Source organism: Mycteria americana (genome assembly GCF_035582795.1).
Source record: "Mycteria americana isolate JAX WOST 10 ecotype Jacksonville Zoo and Gardens chromosome Z unlocalized genomic scaffold, USCA_MyAme_1.0 Scaffold_18, whole genome shotgun sequence".
Classification (NCBI taxonomy): Eukaryota; Metazoa; Chordata; class Aves; order Ciconiiformes; family Ciconiidae; genus Mycteria; species Mycteria americana.
The window spans coordinates 693,995-706,832 of NW_027445436.1; the positions used below are offsets into that span (position 1 = coordinate 693,995).

Below are 12,838 nucleotides of genomic sequence, written 5' to 3' on the forward strand. Positions count from 1 at the left end.
AAGGATGATACTTCCCTAGGATTTGAAGAGACCTGGAGACGGATGACCTCTTGGTTCCCTGATTTAAGACCGTGGGTGAAAAAGTTGCTGGGCGTAATACTAGTTGCACTGAGCTTCTTTGTATGTCTATATGTGTTACTACAATGCACCTGCAGATGTTGCTTAGCGTTTGCTAAACAATCTGAGGAGAAAGTGAGACTCATCTAAAAATTGTATTCTTAGATAGTCTCAAAGGGGGGAATTGTAGCCAATTAAACATAGTCAATTAAAATTCAGTATTATACAGCTATGTGGGAAGATTCAGATGTGAGAAGTACACTAGAGCTGATGGAAGGCTGAGGCATACATAAAGCTGATAAGGGGGATTCATACTGGAATGTGGAACATCTAATCAAGAATTACTGTCCTTGGGAGTGAAACACATCCAGAAGAAATATGTGAGCTGAGTGAGACATGGTTACAACAATCTGACCTCATTAGTAGAAGTGTGATAAGAAGCACTCTCGCGCAAACTGTCCTCATTATAATACTAGAAGTCACACCCCTTGAGCCGGAGACCCCGGCCCAAGCAGAGACCCCTCACCTCTGAGCATGCGTAGAACATTAAAGTAGCACTGTGGCTTTAAGAGTAAGGTACAGAAATGTAGACCAATAAGAAACTGTTTTATGTAGTTGCTTATGCATATGTATAACTAAACTGTATAAATATTGTACCTGTTCAAACAATCGGTGTGCTAGCTTTGCGGAGTTACCACCTAGCACCCGGTCTTGCGCAAAACTTGGAATAAACTGATCTCTCAGCTCTGTGTGTGATACTGGATGCTGCACACTTTGGTTTCCAACAGAGATCTCGGAAGCTTCTGCAAAGTGGTGATACTACCACACTTTCCAGGTCTCACATGTGATAGAAAAAGGATTATTTTTGTTAGACCACTGATCCCAAACTAACAAGGCATGTTGTCCATTTCATAAAATATTTTCTATTACTTAAATCAGTAAGAGATAACAATTTTTTAATGTGTGATAACCTATCAATCTAAGCTTACACATTTTATTGTTCAAGAATGCCTGCAAGGTATTATTTTGGAGGAAAGTAATCTTACATGGTTGGTTTACAGAACAGAAACACCCAAGGGAATTAACAGACAATATCTATAGATTCACACCAAAATCATATTAGAACTCTATATAGGCTGTTCAACAAAAACAGCCTACAACAACCAGCTCCCCAAGAGAAGTGGATTTAAAACACCGGAGGCAGAAACATACTTAGTTCTCGAGTATTTCCAGTTCATCTTGGCTCTTTGTCAAGAGTTTCTATCCTGCAAGTCCTGCTTCTCATCTAAGTCCACACTCACTGAAAACTGAAATATGTAATGTAAGTGTTTTGTTTGGTTTTGGTTTTGTTTTTTTTAAATATCTATATTACAGATGTCACAGAAAGGGAATCTTTCAACTAGAAATCTGTTCATTTTTGAAACAGCTTTAAAATAGGAGCTTAATATGGAGAGTTTCAGTGGAGTACAGCATTCTGTACAGGGGCATTCAGCTCCCTGCAAATGAATCCTTTACAACAAATGTCCTATTTGTAAAATAACCCAGAAGTTAGAAAACCCTCAAGACCTGGAAAAACTCATAGAATAAAAAGCTTCTTCTACCTTAGAGGCTTTCTGAACAGAACTAGCTGGACATTTTTCATGATCTTGAAAAAGCATGCATCTTTCCATCCAGCATCACCAAAAGATTTAGAAGATGCACAAGTATTTCAGTGAAACAGAAGCAAAGTTTGTGCCATTTTTAGTAGCTGGAAACTGCAAGAATATACAAGGGAAGTAGCAGATCTGCTTGCCCCTGTTCTTGCTCTTCCCTATGAGTCTGCATACAGTCACTTCTGGAGAGCAGGACAATAGGGAGACGGCAGTACAGCTATTTATATGGCACTTTAAACATAACATCTTGGTTTTAAATAAATTCCTTTGGGTTTGATATATCTTGCCATTACTGAGTTAATACACATAAATTGGCTCATCACTGAAGTAAGACTTTTTTATTTTTGAATGAGAAAATGCCTATTTTTCCATCCCAAATAAAGTATCCCTTTTTCCTTGGCTTTTGTCTACTACTAATGGAAAAAAAAAAAAAAAAGCATCTGTTACTTTCCAAGTTCTTTTCCTGACAATATGGAATTTACTGGAAAATAGACAATGACAGTCTTAGGGGAGTTCAAATCTCTTTACAGGGTCTCTTTACAGACCTCTAAGGCCAGAATAGATAATGGTTATGCTGGACTGTTGCATAGCACAGAAGTCAGTTCAGGCCACAGAATAATTCTATTCAATAGACTCTACAGCAACCCCAAAACCTCATGCTGAGATAGAGTGTTTTTTTCTGGAAAGAACTCTAATCTTGCTTTAACAGATTTCACTTCTCAACCTATCAGTTGTGCTAGCAGCCTCATTGGTAAAAACACACAGTTTAATTCCAAGCTGAATATATACAGAGTAAAAGTGACATTTATATTTCACTTCTTGACTACCCCCAGAGCATGCTGCAACAGTTATGTTCCTACTAGTGAGCCATCCTGGAAAATCATTGCTAATATTCTTTAATCAGACTCAGAAGCATTTTCATACTCTGTAGGAAGACACAGTTCCATCAAAAATATGAATCTCACAGGGTCTCCAACATCAACCTTCTTCATGGTCTTGATGTAGCAAATGGTCTCCTCAGGATTTCATAATTTCTAGTGTCAGAATAAAACACATCACTAAAAGCTTTAAAAGGGCAGCTCATGGAATAATTTACAGGACATCATCTTCAACTGAACCTCAAGGATACTGGGACTGAAATGCACAGAAGCAGCAAAGATTTCAGCCTCTTCTCCTGACACTGCCAGCTTCCCCCTTCTCCCTTTGGCTGGGGTAAGTGATTCCTCACCATTTGCTCTTCTTGAGGCTTTGAAATTCTACTCCAACATATTATACAGCAATATTCTCTTCTTAGGCAGCCAGAGAGCTGTGATTAGAGCACAGCACAGTCAGAAACATGCTCTTTTATACAGAATGACATTGCCACATACCTGAACCTCAAATACTTTGAAAGGCATAATGTCTTTACGAGGGTAAAAAGAGGACTGTTTTAGGGATGGAAGGGCTGTTCAGGTAGTATGAACAGAGTAACAAGTACTATGGTAACTGCTTGGATTTTGGCTAGGTTCTTTCTTTCCTTTGCAGATTCAGGAACAGCTCAGGAAATTAGTATCACTCACTAAAGAAGAGGGTAATTTGATATCATATGGGCTCCCTGCTAAGTATCACAGCATTTTAACACACACATTCAGGAACTGTGTAAATTAAAACTAACAGGAATTCTTTTTAAGTATATATTTTTACAAGATAAGCTTTAGAAAGGAAAACACTAGTCATTTTTTCCACATCACCAAACCTCTGGTTTGCCTTTGTCTTATGGAAGTAGTTTTGCAACACAGGACGTGACTAGCACCCCAGAACCACACATGGAGAGGCCAAATTTTCTCTCTGCCCGGATCTTGCAGAGGTTCTTCCATGTGGTTAAGGCTGAAGCGCTGGCAGAGCAGTAAGGACAGTGTAGGCAGTAGCCAAACAATCATGATTCAGCCCACCTAGCTCAAGACTGATGGGAAGCAAGCTACAGGCAGCATGGCTGTCAGGAAGCTGCCCTGGTACAGTGTTTGGTCAGGTGTTCCCCATGGCTCAGGGATAGCTAACCTCAAAGTATTACTGTACCTTAGAAAGTAGTATTTCATTAATTGTTAATATATTTCCTCACATCTTCCCTGCTTTAGATTTTCTTCTAAGACAGAATGTGCCTTGATTCCAGTAAAACATTAAGGCAGGAATTTAATTCTCAGCTGAATTACACCAATGACTAGTTAAGGCTCAACTGTGGTTCTCATCCTCTGGTTTTTAAAAGGTTTCTTAAGGTGTAAGCAGTCCTACCAGTGGGCTTGTTCATGTAAAAAAACCTCACTGGTAAGAGAAAAAGAATTTAAAATTTGCTTCTTGATGAGGAGTGATTTCTGCATAATTATCAGGCTCTAATTCAATTGGCTAGGCTCTGCCATACACAAAACCACCTAGAGAGAGGCTCCTAGGTCACAGATCTTGGCTCTTTACCAGATGAAGCTACTCATCACAAAACTTCACTGGAAAGAAGCATCGCATTTTGACAAAGTTTAAGATGCCCCCTGCAGAGAAGATCTCAGAGAACAGGTCAAGCCACATAAGAGAATTCACTCTTCCAGTGCTTGCCCAGGCTTTTTGTACAGCATGGCAAAAAACAACCGTACCGAGGCATTAGCAGCATCAATTTTTATATTGATGCAACAATTCCAGTAACTGTTAACAATTCCAGTAAATGTTATATTGAGCAACAGTTCCAGTAACTCACCCACAGTTTGCACTAGAGGCAAACTCTCTGAATTTAGAGTACCTCTACAAACTTGTCCCTGATTAGTGATTAAGACTCTTTATAATTCTTATTCTCTAAACTACTTTTCCTAAATATTTTTTTTTGCCAGAAGGTGATCTCTATTTGAGAGAAATCAGCAAGACACAGATGTTCATCTCTCATCTCTTAAGAATTTTTTAAGTGTTCCATAGAAGGTTCCCTCACAAGTAAACCATCACTGACATGCTGACAACCCACAGCAGAAAGTCCCCTGTGCAGCTGATGACCAGTGCTTGATGGAACCCATCTGATTGTTGCGTTAAGAGTTACTGTCGCATACAAATAGGAGTCTGAGGAGTGGCTGGGGGAGGGAACCCTCCTGTTGAGTCACGAGGTTCAGACAGGACCCCCTTGCTTTCTAAACTCCTTCTCAGAGAGGAGCCTAGGTGCGGCTAAGTCCAGTCTTAGCCTCAGACTTGGTCAACAGTTTATTTTCTAAGGATTGTGTGTATAGCCACTTAGAACTAGAGCCCTCTCAGGGCTTTCGCTAAGGCGACAGCATTAATTTACAACATTATAAGTCCGGTCGTGGTCAGCGTACTGAACTTCACGATTACGGATTCACAAAAAACGCGATGCACCCCCGGTCTAGTCGTGTTGCATGAACTATCACAGCCACACTTAAAGAGTCTGGTCGTGTTCAATGAGAACTACCACGGCTAGATTAATGAAGAGTGCAGTTTATTAGAGCAACAGGCACACAGATTCTTTGGATTACCGGTGATAAATTCACTGTCTGCAAAGCACATGCAAATACCAAGAGTATGAGTAACACCGCTGGCTACAAACACGTTAAAAGATATAAAGCGACTCTATAGAGATTTCTAAGTTTCCCGGGGAGGCACTTGGTATAACCAAGTGTTCAAATCTTACCCAAAGGCGTCCTGATGGGGGGGGGAAGAGGGGCTCAGCCCGTCGACTGATCCCAGAGGTCAGAGTGGTACACGATGGTGTCTTCCCTAATATTCTCTCTCTCTTAAGCCATTTTATACTATCTTTCACCTTTCGGGTGGAGCTTGAGTGACTCTAGTCATACATACCTTTGTTTAGGATTGGTGTAAAGTTTTCTCGCTTCGCTTTTAAAGGTATAAGCTAGGAAAATTCAGTGCGCAAGCTCAGTGAGGGGTGGTCGCACCTTGGAGGCGGGTAGCTTTTGGGATGGAGGTGTGTTTTGGTATTATAATGATGTTATAATGAGCAAAGTTCACCAAAAGGACAGCATTTTGTCAAAAACATGACAGGCTGTTGGCCCAGGATAGTAAATATGCAGCTTATCAGTTCCATGACACCTTTAAGTTCCCCTATTATTGCAGAGCCTGGCCGCGGCATCTCCACACCGCTCCACCCTCTGGGCAGCGCCTCTTAGAGTCAGCACACCAAGCTCCCCTGGCGTTCCCCAGCAATGGTGCCTGTGACACATGCTGTAATTCTTCCACCTACACTATACCTGCTTTATTCCTCTTAACCAGGTTAAAAGCAATGTTTTTAACATTCCAGACATGCAAATCCTCCCATTAGATTTCTGTAATGCCAATTATATTAAATGCCTTCTTGTAAATGAGACATTTCCAATTCTTTTTGCTTCTTACTGCAAGTTCTAGCAATTGGAATACTATTTCTTTTCACTTTTTCTGTCATTGTAGGTCAATTTGTTCATGATTTGCTGAGTTAATGTCTATGTTACATTTGTCTCCTTTGCATACTCCCGTATATTTTTAAAGTACTACCTTCCTTACTGCTCTGTTTGCTTCCATTCCCAATAATTATTGCTGCAACACAGGAGATACTGGTCACTCAGTCTTTCAAAAAACTCTTCTGTTTAAGGCTCTGCAAAAAGAAAACCCATTTCACTCTACTAATATGACTAACAATGTGTCTCCATTACTTTCTTCCTGTTCTCATTTCACTCGTGGGGACAGAAAAAATGGAGACAAGTTTTTTTCTCTCATCTGTCTAGTTTTGTTTGGTATGATATTGGTTCCAGGGTGTACCATCATTAGCAGCAGTTTTCTGGATGTCTTCATAATTCTATCCAGTTCCTGCAGTTCAAGTAAAAAGTCTGGATTTGTACTTTTCTCCTCCAAAGAGACAATATGCACTATCCTGTTGTTCTTGTGCCACCAAGAGGAATGGCGTATAATCTCAGTATTGATAATGGTTATCTATAATCTTGATACATTTGAAGAACTTCTCTTGATTGATGCTTACTTTATACCACAAGGATATCAGGTTATGTCCTCTTTAGCTGAGTTTTGCTTCTTCACAGACAGGTTTCTTGTCAGTTGACTTGCCAACAATCTGGTAACCATCTGATGTCTCCAGCCGAGTGGAAAACTGTTTCTATTTCTCATCTTTGACTAGCAGTCTCCAGTCTGGACTGTACATGATTATGAATACTGGGGTATGTAAGAGAATAGTGGCTTTTATCCAGTCGTGTAGAAAGTCCTGAATATCACCAAGAACTTGAAGGGACTTTATTCTGACATTTCAATTGGTTGTTTATTGAAAGGGTGTTGTGGTTTAGCCCCAGTTGGCAATTAAGTACCACACAGCCGCTCACTCCCCCTCCCCCTCCCGGTGGGATGGGGGAGAGAATCGGAAGAGCAAAAGTAAGAAAACTTGCGGGTTGAGAAAAGAACAGTTTAATAATTGGAACATAATAATAATAATAATAATTTGTAATGAGAAGGAAAACAACAAGAGAGAGAGAGAGAAACAAAACCCAGGGGAAAAAAAAAAACAGTGATACAACCGCTCACCACCTGCCAACTGACACCCAGCCAGTCCCCGAGCAGCGACCGCTACCCCCCAGCCAACTCCCCCCCAGTTTATATACTGAGCATGACGTCATATGGTATGGAATAGCCCTTTGGCCAGTTTGGATCAACTGTCCTGGCTGTGCCCCCTCCCAGCTTCTTGTGCACCTGGCAGAGCATGGGAAGCTGAAAAGTCCTTGACCAGTGTAAACACCACTTAGCAACAGCCAAAACATCAGTGTGTTATCAACATTATTCTCATACTAAAATCCAAAACACAGCACGATACCAGCTACTAAGAAGGCAATTCTATCCCAGCCGAAACCAGGACAAAGGGTCATTTGATCTGGACCAACATTGGTATCTGCCTAGCTTTGTAGAGTGAAGGAGACTTTAAAACTGTTAAAGGTCTCAGCTGAAGTTTCCTCAGTGGTATGGCTGAGGACGAGAAGGTCACAATTTTTTCCTACAGCTTGAGAAACATAAGGTGCCAGTGGGGTTCCCACACAAAACTGCAGAGCACATCTTTGTTATTCATGCATAAGCAAACACGGGGATGCTAGCAGAGTTAAAAATCAAACCGTATGAAGCTATAGTGATTTTTTTTCCTCATTATTTTGTTCTTGCCAGTGGATAAACCAGTGCAATCATAGAAATCATTGAGAGCAATTATTGAGAAAGAGCAATCATAGCAATCATTAAGAAATGTTGGAAGTTCCTATATTTGGGTACTGACTGCTAAATACCCTTCAGAGAAAGTACTTTCTTCAGAGGAAAGGACTTTGCTAACTGCTCTTAAGATAGATATACACAGGGCAATTTTGCTTTTAATTAATATGATGCTACCTTCATTGAATTCTGAGCTGCGCCTAGATGTATGAGGAAAGCTTAGGCCCATGATTATTTTGGAAGCAAATAGTGATATTGCAGCACTATCTGTGAGGCATGGTCTTAAACAGCATAGAAGAGAAAGGGAAAGAATTGTGCATAAATTAGTATAAAACAGCAAGAGCCCAAAATGATGACACCAAGATGAGTTGTGCGGTTGACACGCCTGAGGGACAGGATGCCATTCAGAGGGACCTGGACAAGCTCAAGAAGTGGGCCCATGTGAACCTCATGAGGTTCAACAAGGCCAAGTGCAGGGTCCTGCACCTGGGTCAGGGCAACTCCTGGTATCAATACAGGCTGGGGGATGAAGGGATTGAGAGCAGCCCTGCCAAGAAGGACTTGGGGGTACTGGTGGATGAAAAGAAGCAATGTGCGCTCACAGCCCAGAAAGCCAACTGTATCCTGGGCTGCATCAAAAGAAGTGTGGCCAGCAGGTGAGTTGATTCTGCCACTCTGTTCTGCTCTGGTGAGATCCCACCTGGAGTACTGCATCCAGCTCTGGAGTCCTCAGTACAAGACAAACATGGACCTGTTGGAACAGGTCCAGAGGAGGGCCACAAAAATGATCAGAGGGCTGGAACACCTCTCCTATGAGGAAAGGCTGAGAGAGTTGGGGTTGTTCAGCCTAGAGAAGAGAAGGCTCTGGGGAGGCCCTATTGCAGCCTTCCAGTACTTAAAGGGGGCTTATAAGAAAGATGGGGACAGACTTTTTAATAGGGCCTGTTGCGATAGGACAAGGGGTAATGGTTTTAAACTAAAAGAGGGCAGATTCAGACTAGATATAAGGAAGAAATTTTTTACAATGTGGATGGTGAAACACTGGAACAGGTTGTCCAGAGAGGTGGTAGATGCCCCATCCCTGGAAACATTCAAGGTCAGGTTGGACGGGGCCCTGAGCAACCTGATCTAGTTGAAGATGTCCCTGCACATTGCAGGGGGGGTGGAATAGATGACCTGTAAAGGTCCCTTCCAACCCAAACCATGATATGGTTCTCTGATTCTAAAATTACTTAGCAGAAAAGAAGTTGTACTTCAACCATGCAAGACTGTGCTATGTATTTTGAGGGATAGCCTGCATGTCCTTTCATATAGGAAAAAGGGAGTATGTACACTTGATGCAGTAACTCCGCTAAACTCCGAGCATCTTCCTCCTTAGCCATGCTGGCTGTTCTGCCAGCTTCAGACAAAGCTCTCAAAGGTTTTCTGAAAGAAGAGAAGAGAAGAGAAGAGAAGAGAAGAGAAGAGAAGAGAAGAGAAGAGAAGAGAAGAGAAGAGAAGAGAAGAGAAGAGAAGAGAAGAGAAGAGAAGAGAAGAGAAGAGAAGAGAAGAGAAGAGAAGAGAAGAGAAGAGAAGAGAAGAGAAGAGAAGAGAGGAGAGAGAGAAGAGAGAAGAGAAGGCAAGGCACAGGAACACTCTAGGAGTTTGAAGCTTACGCCTACATGCTGGTGTGAATATTTCCTCAGGTGCTTGCATACGAACGGAGTAAGAGGCAGCCTCTGCCCAGCTTGGGGTCCCTCAAGGACTGCAAAGCTGAACTGAGTCACATCCCTGTGCCTCAGTGCATAAAGGCAACAGCAGATCTGTTTCCTTGTTGCCTGCAAATCTTATGCCTTATATATTCCTTGGGCAAACCAACCATAAAAGCAACCGTATTGCGGAGCAAAACAATGAAAATGGGTCCCAGTGAGTTTCTGACTGTTTTTACTAGGACACTGTGAACAGCAAGCTGGAGGCTGCATGCGTTGGTGTCATGGTTTAGCTTCAGTCAGCAACCAAGCACTATGAAGCTGCTTGCTCATCCTCCCCCCCCAGTGGGATGGGGGAGAGAACCTGAAGAGCAAAAGTAAGAAAACTCGTGGGTTGAGATAAGAACAGTTTAATAATTGGAACAAAATAATAGTAATAATAATAATAAAAAAATTGTAATGAAAAGGAAAAATAACAAGAGAGGGAGAGAGAGAGGAACAAAACCCAGGGAAAAACAAAAGAAAACAAGTGATGCAACCGCTCACCACCTGCTGACCAATGCCCAGCCAGTCCCCGAGCACCGATCGTTCCCCCCCGGCCAACTCCCCCCAGTTTATATACTGAGCATGATGCCATATGGTATGGAATAGACCTTTGGTCAGTTTGGCTCAGCTGTCCTGGCTGTGCCCCCTCCCAGCTTCTTGTGCACCCAGCAGAGCATGGGAAGCTGAAAAGTCCTTGACCAGTGTGTTGCGTTAAGAGTTACTGTTGCGTAGGAGTCTGAGGAGTGGCTGGGGGGAGAACCTTCCCGTTGAGTCACGAGGTTCAGACAGGACCCCCTTGCTTTCTAAACTCCTTCTCAGAGAGGAGTCTAGGTGCGGCTAAGTCCAGTCTTAGCCTCAGACTTGGTCAACAGTTTATTTTCTAAGGACTGTATATGTAGCCACTCATCAGAGTCAACGTTTGCCTGTCAGAGCCCTCTCAGGGCTTTCACTGAAACAGCTTCGCAAAGTCGATTAAGGCGACAGCGTTAATTTGACAACGTTATAAGTCCGGTCGTGGTCAGCGTAATGAAATTCACGATTACGGATTCACAAAAAACGCGATGCACCCCCGGTCTAGTCGTGTTGCATGAACTATCACAGCCACACTTAAAGAGTCTGGTCGTGTTCAATGAGAACTACCACGGCTAGATTAATGAAGAGTGCAGTTTATTAGAGCAACAGGCACACAGATTCTTTGGATTACCGGTGATAAATTCACTGTCTGCAAAGCACATACAAATACCAAGAATATGAGTAACACCGCTGGCTACAAACACGTTAAAAGATAATAAAGCAACTCTATAGAGATTTCTAAGTTTCCCGGGGAGGCACTTGTTATAACCAAGTGTTCAAATCTTACCCAAAGGCGTCCCAATGGAGGGGGGGGAAGAGAGGCTCAGCCCGTCAACTGATTCCAGAGGTCAGAGTGGTACACGATGGCATCTTCCCTAACATTCTCTCTCTCTTAAGCCATTTTATACTATCTTTCACCTTTCGGGTGGAGCTTGAGTGACTCTAGTCATACATACCTTTGTTTAGGATTTGTGTAAAGTTTTCTCGCTTCGCTTTTAAAGGTATAAGCTAGGAAAATTCAAAGCGCAAGCTCAGTGAGGGGTGGTCGCACCTTGGAGGCGGGTAGCTTTTGGGATGGAGGTGTGTTTTGGTATTATAATGATGTTATAATGAGCAAAGTTCACCAAAAGGACAGCATTTTGTCAAAAACGTGGCAGGCTGTTGGCCCAGGGTAGCAAATATGCAGCTTATCAGTTCCATAATACCTTCAAGTTCCCATTTAATCGCAGAGCCTGGCCACGGCATCTCCACTCTGCTCCACCCTCTGAGCAGTTCCTCTTAGAGTCAGCACACCAAGTTCCCCTGGCGTTACCGACATCTAAGGTTGCAGGCCTAGGGAACTTCCATGGAATGGATTCCTCGCATGTCAGCCGCACTCCACCCGGGAAGCTTCTTCAATGCTGTGCCTTACCTAAAAGTGTGAACATAAATTTAATTTCTAAGTCACCTCCAGCAATTATTCCACACTGATGTTACCCACATCCAGCATAACTTCCCTAAGAGGCCTGACAGCTAAAGCTGCTGGAAGAGAACTAAGATTTGAAGATAGCTACAGGTGATGGTGAAGATGTGCCAAGCTGCAGCTTCAGGAAGATTGCATAAGCTTGATCCCCCAAGGAGGTTGAAAAATACCACATTTCAACTTAGGTTTCCTGAAGATGAGTAAAGGATGGGAAGAGAGGGTTTCTGAGGTCAGGCAGGGCACCCACCTGGTAACATGATAACTTTCTGTTTTACAGCAAGGCGGTCTTTCCAATCCGTATTTAAAGGAACTCAAAGGGATCATACCTCATTTATTTTCTTTGAATCATGTAGTAATTTAATCCACCAGATATATTTTCCCATTGTTGTCACCTCTTGCTGATTCCAGCCCTATTTCCAGAGTTGTACCCGGGTGCTTCACTTTCTCTCCTCATGCTGACACACTCTCTCAAATGGCTTTGTCACTTCACTTCCAGCTTCCATTTCTGTATTTATTTCTAGTAACAGTGAATACCATACCCCATTTGCAGCCACACCAGACTACCATCTCTATGATACACACTGTGCTTCTGAGCACACAGCTGAAGCCTGCAGTGGCGATTTCTTCCTTGCTGCCTCACATGTCAAAATCCCAGCCACCACTACCCTCCAGATTTCTTCCAGAATTACCGTTTTAAATCCTTAAAAAAAAAAAAAAAAACAAAAAAACAAAAAAAAACCACCCCCAAAAAAACCCCAAACAAAACCAAAACACACACAACCCAAAAAAACCCACAAACAACACACAAACAAACAAACCACACACAAACCAACCCTGGCTTTTGAATAATTCTACAGTTCAGCCCCAGCCTATTATTTTTATCCAAATGAAGTTCATTTCACTGTGGTGCAATATGGGCTACTGTTTTCCTCATCTGTTTCTTTCAACTGTTATTACTCACGTATTTCAATAGTGAGCTTGTTCTCATCTAGGTTAATAATTAAAAAAATTAAATGAAAAAGGACCCAACCATTGCAGCAGTGAAAAAACACCCCCGCTCAGAACCCAATTTTACTGATTCAGTGCTGTTTTCACCTGAAAGCCATTCAGATTAATTGGATATAAACACTACTACCAAGATACTTTAAAACAAAAAA

General features: G+C 42.2%; 1 protein-coding gene and 1 long non-coding RNA gene across 5 annotated transcripts in view; both read right to left on the bottom strand.

Annotated features, from left to right (window-relative positions):
- Positions 1 to 12,838, bottom strand: part of LOC142402955 (uncharacterized) — a 904,242-nt gene that overhangs the window by 564,828 nt on the left and 326,576 nt on the right. The gene's annotated exons all lie outside the window — the stretch shown is intronic.
- The window catches only part of LOC142402954 (PI-PLC X domain-containing protein 3-like), a 144,588-nt gene that overhangs the window by 109,939 nt on the left and 21,811 nt on the right, over positions 1 to 12,838 (bottom strand). The gene's annotated exons all lie outside the window — the stretch shown is intronic.